This window comes from Carassius auratus, chromosome 1, assembly GCF_003368295.1.
Source record: "Carassius auratus strain Wakin chromosome 1, ASM336829v1, whole genome shotgun sequence".
Taxonomy (NCBI): domain Eukaryota; kingdom Metazoa; phylum Chordata; class Actinopteri; order Cypriniformes; family Cyprinidae; genus Carassius; species Carassius auratus.
The window spans coordinates 3,427,190-3,435,140 of record NC_039243.1 but is presented as its reverse complement, the minus strand read 5'-3'; the positions used below and the strand labels follow the sequence as shown (position 1 = coordinate 3,435,140).

At 39.9% G+C, this 7,951-nt stretch overlaps 1 long non-coding RNA gene across 1 annotated transcript; it reads right to left on the bottom strand.

Annotated features, from left to right (window-relative positions):
• Positions 1-1,373: 1,373 nt before the first annotated feature.
• Positions 1,374-5,146, bottom strand: LOC113118605 (uncharacterized). Its single transcript, XR_003294348.1, has 3 exons — positions 5,045-5,146; positions 1,654-1,719; positions 1,374-1,471 (listed from the first exon to the last, which is right to left on the bottom strand). It is a non-coding gene; the product is annotated as an uncharacterized LOC113118605 (long non-coding RNA).
• Positions 5,147-7,951: the final 2,805 nt, after the last annotated feature.

Genomic DNA, 7,951 nt, shown 5'->3' with positions numbered 1-7,951 from the left:
GGTCACTCCGAACGCAACATATAGTACAATGGAGCAGTCTAACTTTTTATTTGTTTCTTTAAATCTATTTTATTTAGTTAATGTACAGGCTTTAATAAAGCAAAATTATGTTGTGTCAGCGCGATGGTCATACCAAAGCTGATTGGTTTAAGCAAGACATTAGTTTGTTCAAAGCTTCAGCTTTTGCTAAATAATTAAAAATGTAAAGCTTTTGCAAAATAAAGAAAACTTCTCTCTGCAGTTTTGTTTTCCTTTCCGAAATCTTTGGAACATGCCACAATGAACCATAATTTAGCACACTTTTTCTTTTGTTTCGTTAATCTGTCAACATGATTTAAGTGAATATATATTTAGTGTATATGCCTATATCCCTTTTTATGTAAGCCTATAGGGGTTAGTTGTTCTGTTTTCTCCATTCACAGAAGGCTGCAGATGTGTGTGATCTGTTGAATTTATCTCACACTATACTCAGATAAACTCTAAGTGCGGTGCGTTGTCATTGAGACTGACCTATGATGAGTTCACAGCTGAGCAGACATTTCACTCGCTGGCTTCAGCGTCACATTTGCATGCCATACTTCTGGAAATCATGATTCATTGACAGCAAATTTCAAATATTAAATGGAACGATAAAATAACATTATTAACCGGTTAATGGCCATTTCAAGTTTTTGATTCTGTTCGGTACTGTAAAAATTTATTTCGTTTTTGTTTCTGGTTCTGTTCCTGTCAAAATTTCGTTCGTTTCTGGTTTTCGTTTTCGTCCCTTGAACCGGTTCAGAGCCCTGCTTACATTGTTCTTGCTTCAACAATGCAATAACTGGATCCTTCTATCAACTGAGTGTAATATCGAAGGTATGTGTGTTTTTTGTCTAAAGTTCTGGGCTCCACCCCAGCAGTTTGAGTTCCAGTCAAGTGAAATATAAATGTAGCGAAACTGAATACTTTAGTTTCATTTTACTCAAGTAAAAGAGCCACAAATTTTACTCAAGAAAGTAGAAAACATACTCAAGTACTGTAACGAAAGTGTTTGTAATTAATTACTTTCCATCTCTAAGTATATCAAACTTATTTTTATTTCCTAACTACATTTAAAAAATGTTTTTCTTGCAGGAAGAAACAACACACACCTGATCACATCACACAAAAGCAGGTAGACCAAATAAGCATTAAGATAAAATGCAAACACCACTTTGTTTGACTCAATTTATTCATTTATGGTTCTTTTTGCCACTAATAAAATGTAACAGTAATTTTCTCATTTTAGGATGATCTTTATGTCAACATATCAGCTCATGATGGACCTCTGTCTGAATCTGATCCTGCGAATCAAAACGATGTCCTCTATTCTTTAATTACTCTCAACAATATCAGCAGAAATCAGACTGAAGAAAAAGTGTCTGATTCCGAAGATACAGAAGAAATCCAGTATGTAACGGTCCTGTACCATAGAAACAAAGGGATGAACCAACTGGAAGAGAATGAAAGTCAGTATGACAACATTAGAAAATACCAGTCTAAAGCTGCCATGAGGTGAGAAACTCAACCATTACATGTTGATAAATCGAACTGAATCGTTTTAAACGGTTCTGTAGTGATAGTATAGTTGTATATATAGAACTAACCACCAGGTGTCAGTATTATTATACTTACCTGTGATATAGACTGACAGAGAGTTAGACCAGGACATGTGTGTTTGTTGCTGTTCCTGCTCGCAACCTGAAAGTGAATTAAAAGATAAGTTTAATTGCAAACAGTTTCTTCATTGAAATAAGAAACATTACATGGTACCAGGAGTGGACGATCGTCATGGAAAGTGTTAAACCGCCTGACGCTGTAAACTGGACTGGAAACATTGATCACGAATGGCGTATGTTCAAACAGAGATTCACGCTGTACTTGCAAGCAGTGGGCTTGGATGAAGCATCGGATGCACGCAAGATTGCATTGCTTCTCACCGTCGCGGGACCACAGTCAATAGAAGTGTTTAACACACTCGTGTTTGCACAGGCCGAGGACAAAGGCAAATATGACGTGGTGATGGAAAAGTTTGATGTGCACTGCACACCAAGAAAAAAACGAGACTTTTGAGAGGTATGTTTTTCGCTCTCGTCTACAACAACAAGGAGAGACGTTTGACAGTTTCTTAATTGATTTAAAGTTGAAAGCTAAAACATGCAAATTCGGACTGTTGCAAGATTCAATGGTCCGTGACCAAATTGTGTTCGGCATCAATGATACAAAAGTGAGAGAGAGGCTTTTGAGAGAGACAGAGCTAACCTTAAATGAAGCAGTGCGGATATGTCATTCCAGTGAGATAGCTATTCAGCATGCTAAAACCTTTAGTGAACACACAAAGATGAGCGGGAATGACAATTCAGCCATAGCTGCAGTAAGAGAGAAGATGCAGAAAAGGGGAATGAGTAAACTGAAACAGCAGAAAGAACTGTTTAACTGTAAGAGATGTGGCAAAAGTCACCTGCCAAAGCAGTGCCCAGCTTATGGCAAAGTCTGTGCTAAATGCAAATGGCAGAATCATTTTGCAAAACAATGCTTTTCAAAAGGTGGACAAAGTCAAAGAGAGCATATGCATGCAGTGGAAGAAACATCCCTCAGTGACACATTCTTCGTTGGAATGGTGCAGAAGGCCGATATCAGTCAAGAAAGAACAGAACAGGCTGATGTGAATAGTGTTGCACGGGACAAGTGGATGACTGCTCTGGAAAAAAATGGAGTAACAGTATCACTTAAGCTAGACACAGGAGCAAAAGCTAATCTGATTTCAGTGTATGATGTCAGAGCAATGAAAATCAAGTCGCGCGTAAGTCAGAAAACTGTGCAACTCAACGGCCAGAACATTCCAACAAAAGGAATATGTACTCTCAGAGTAAAAGTTAAAAACAGAGAACATTACCTCATGTTTGTGGTTGTTCCAGATTGTCTGTGTTGGGAGATAAGGCATGTGAAGATCTGGGTCTGGTAAGAAGAATATGCACCATAAATAATGGAGAAACATAGAACAGTGTGGAACAAATCGTGATACAGTTTCCAGACATCTTTGAAGGGTTTGGAGTATTACCATTCACCTACAAAATACAGTTGAAAAAAGATGCACAGCCAGTAGTTCACGTACCACGACGGGTTCCAGCACCACTTCGTGAAAAGCTGAGGCAAGAGCTGGATAAAATGACAACAATGGGAGTCATAGAAAAAGTGGAAGAGCCTACAGAGTGGGTTAATTCAATGGTGTGTGTGAAGAAGGCCAATGGTGATCTACGTATTTGTATGGATCCAAAGGACTTAAATGCAAACATACAGAGAGAACATTATCAGATTCCGACCCAGAAAGGGGTGTGGAACCAGACAAGAGTAAGATACAAGCAATACTCAAAATGCCCAGACCCACAGACAGAAAAGCTGTATTGAGAGTGATGGGGATGATCAATTTTATCTGGAAGTTCATACCAAACCTGTCTTCAAAAACTGTTTATTTGAGAGAACTGTTGTGTGATAAAGGCGAGTTCAGATGGACAGCTGATCATGAACAAGAATGGGGACGACTGAAGACTCTCCTTACCACAGAGCCTGTTCTGACGTTCTTTGACCCAACAAAGAAGACAAAGATCTCGACGGATGCATCCAAAGAAGGAATGGGTGCAGTTCTACTGCAGGCAGATGGAGAGAATTGGAGGCCAGTCGCATATGCCTCGAGAACGATGACACCGATGGAACGTCGCTATGCACTGATTGAAGAAAAGAGTGCCTGGGCTTAGTGTATGGATTAGAGAAATTTCACGGCTATGTGTACGGCTTACCAACATTTGTGGCAGAGACAGTTCACAAACCATTAATTGCCATCATTAAAAAGAACTTGAACCAAATGTCTCCAAGAATCCAGCGACTGATGATGCGACTGCAGAGGTATAATATGGAGCTAATGTAAACTCAAGGGAAGTATCTAGTTCTGGCAGACGCTCTGTCCAGAGCTGTGGAACAGAGTGGAAAATGTGAAAGTTCCACAGAGGCTGATGTGACTCAGCATGTGAACATGGTAACTGAAGCTCTTCCAGTCACAGACACAAAACTCAAACAGATTGCAGTGGAGACTGGAAAAGATACATGTCTGCAATTGGTCATCAAACATCTGAATGAAGGTTGGCCTAGAGGAAAATGTGCTCAGCACTACAACATCAGAACAGAGTTGAGTGTCGTTAAGGGATTTCTGCCGAGAAAAGACAGGATCATTATCCCTCAGTCACTGCGACAGGAGATGTTAAAACAACTGCACGAGGGACACCTTGGGGCCGAGAAATGTAAAAGAAGGGCTAGAACTGCAATCTACTGGCCCGGAATAAATGCAGACATTGACAAGATGGTGTCAACCTGTGATACGTGCTTGAAGTATCATGCTAAGCAACAAAAGGAGCCAATGATCATCACTGACCCACCGGATGAACCATGGCAGAAGGTTGGGACTAACTTATTCTTTCTGGAGGGAAGAAACTATTTGCTGGTGATAGACTATCTGTCAAATTACTCAGAGATTGCGTTGCTATCCAGTACATTTTCTGCTTGTGTGATAACACACATGAAATCCATATTTGCGAGACACGGCATTCCGCAGGCGTTTTGCAGTGATAATGGGCCATGCTACAGTGGAAGGGACTTCCAGAAGTTTGCTGAGGAATATGGGTTTCAACATGTGACATCCAGCCCATTATATCCGCAGTCAAATGGAAAGGCAGAGAAAGGAGTTCACATTGTGAAACTACTACTCAAGAAAGCAGTGGACAGTCAATCCTTATTTAGCTCTGCTGAATTACCGTGCTTCTCCACTAGAACACGGTGTGTCTCCTGCTGAAATACTGATGGGGCGCAGATTACAAACCACACTTCTGTGCATAGCAACACAAAACAAGAGAAAGTACCTGAAAAGAAAACAAAAGCACCTGAAACTGAGACACAAAGCGAACTATGACAAGGCATCAAAAAGCCTAGAACCACTCTCCAATAATGACACAGTAAGACTTGAGGATTCCAATACCTGGACTAAAAGAGCCACAGTCCTGGAGGAGGTGAAGCCAAGGTCTTACACTGTCAGGACAGAAGATGGTCAGATCCTGAGGAGAAACCGGAGAAGTCTGCTAAAAACAAAAGAGACAGTAGAGAATACACATACAGGCGTCAACATCTGAAATAGAGCTGTAATCGGGCCTTAAAAGGCTTCGGCCCGAGCCAGACAAGTACATTTTGATTGACAGCTTTTTTAAAGCCCGAACCCGTTTACAGCCCGACATTATTCAAATGTGCGCATGCACACAGCTCTTTTGCCTTTTGTCAACAATGAGTAAAATATTCATGTTTTAACATAATTTACTCATAACTAACGTAGACTAGACAACATGGAAGTTGGAATAAAGAAATAAAATAAGTCCTGTGTCACATCGTAACATCTCAGCTTTCTAGACATAGGCTCATTTAGCCTATAAATAGACCAATGCACCAATAAAAACGAGTCTTTTAAAAAAATTAAATTAAGATAAATTTTAAATTAAGATGGGTATTTGGCAATAACAAAATTAAGATAAAGGCTCCGACGGATTTGATTTATTTAATTAAAGAATAATGCCAACATTAGCGCGAATACTCTGTCAAAATTATGCATTTAAGACTCAATGAATATTTAGTTATCATTTGAAAAACCTTTACTCACAGAGATTAGGCTAGGCCTACATGTTTTTGTGGAGGAAAATGAATGAATCCACTGTAGATGTCTTCAGCGCGGTCCTGCGCTCACTGATGGTGCGTCATTATTCACTCATTATTCTCATTATAAACACGGTCAAAACTTTTCCACACCTCAGAGTTTGCTTTAGTTGCTGGTGACACCAAAACGTAATCACCAGAGGCAAGCCTCCGTTACACCTGCTCAGCATTCATTTTCGCATCTTTCTCGCGCTAATCGAAACACATCACATGACCGCTCGTTTACCTCGCAAACCGGAGCGCAAGCCCGAGCCCGGCCCGAGCCCGGCCCGAGCCCGCGTAAAATGATAGAAATTAAGCCCGAACCCGACCGAACCCGTCGGGCAAAGATCTTCAGCTCTAATCTGAAACACTTCCAGTACTGCATCACATGAGCAAGCTAAAGAAATGCATTCACCTGTGCTGAGAAGATCCAATCACACAGCAAAGCCTCCTGATAGACTGAACCTCTGAATATTGCTTAACCGATCAGAATCATTAGAATGTTCATAAAAGAAAAGATAAAAGAAAATGTAATCAGTTGATTATTGTTACTGTGATTGTAAAGCAAATAATTCTGGAGATTGTTATTTAATACTATACATCCTGTATAATGTGTACCGTGCTTACTTAGTGGTTAGATAATCTAGAAGTCATTAGTTGTAATAACTTGTTATTTATGTCTAATGGAAAGGGGATGTAGTGATAGTATAGTTGTATATATAGAAACTAACCACTAGGTGTCAGTATTATTATACTTACCTGTGATATAGACTGACAGAGAGTTAGACCAGGACATGTGTGTTGTTGCTTGCAACCTGAAAGTGAATTAAAAGATAAGTTTAATTACAAACAGTTTCTTCATTGAAATAAGAAACATTACAGGTTCGCGTCTACAAAACGCATTAATCCACAAATGACTTAAACTGTTAACTTGTTCAATGTGGCTGACACTCCCTCTGCGTTCAAACAAACCAATATCCCGGAGTAATGCATTTACTCAAACAGTACACTGACTGAACTGATGTGAAGTAGAGGTGGGCAGATCGATACTAATATCGATAATATCGATACCAACGTTGGTATCGGTATTGATCGATACCAACGGGAAAATATCGATACTTAAGTTTCAGTTTCTCTCGTTTTGCGACCTGGCCGTGTTTGTCAAAATGCTGCTGCTGTCACAGAGCAGAGCAAGCTCTTAAGAGTGCTGCTCGTGCTCGACACTGCTCTCCTCCCCCTCTCCTGTGTTGTACCGTCACGTGACTCACCACTAGCGCTACCACCAGCAGTCAGGCGCGCGCACCGCTCAGCCGCGCATTTCTAACAGCAGTCAGTCAGAGGCGGAGAGAAAGAGGAGCGTTGTATGGCTGTATTTTCAGGCCGATCTACCCTTTTTGTGTTAGCTGTGAAAGGGATACTAGTTTCTATATTTAAACTTCACCTAGATGTGTACCAGACTTAATTATTTTTATTATTTTATCAATAGCTGATTCTCCAAGAGCAGTGGATATTACAAGGCGCCTATCAGAAATGATTGTGAAGGACCTGCAGCCTCTTTCCATAGTGGAAGATGTCGGCTTCAGGAATTTTGTATAAGGAGAATTTGTATTATTGTGAAGTAAAACTTTGTGACTTTAAGAAAAAAATACTGAAAAGAAGTGCACTAAAGAGGAGAATTTTTTTTTTTTATTAACATGCTACTTGAAAAGAGAATTTGTTTTTACATTTTTTATATTTGTGAAGTAATCATTTTGTAACTTTGTTTATTTAAATAAATCAGAAGTAACCAAAAGTTGTTTCTGAACAAAAGCTTTTGTAGTACTGATTAATAACCCAAAATGCAAATCACATAAACAAATTAAAAGTCATGAAAATTAATTTAGATTTAGGTTGAAGACACATCCACCTTAATTATTAAAAAGTATCGATATTGGTATCGGTATCGGCGATACTGGCCCTGTATTTACTTGGTATCGGATCGATACCAAATCTAGCGGTATCGCACACCTCTAATGTGAAGAGAGAACTGGAGATGAACACCGAGCCGAGCGAGATAACGAATAACAGACTGACTCGTTCACGAGTCAAGAACCGTTTACGAATTCGTGTCCGACTCGAGAACCGAGGAGCTGATGGTACTGCGCATGTGTGATTCAGCGTGAAGCAAGCCGACACACAGAGCGTCTGAACTGAACTGATTCTT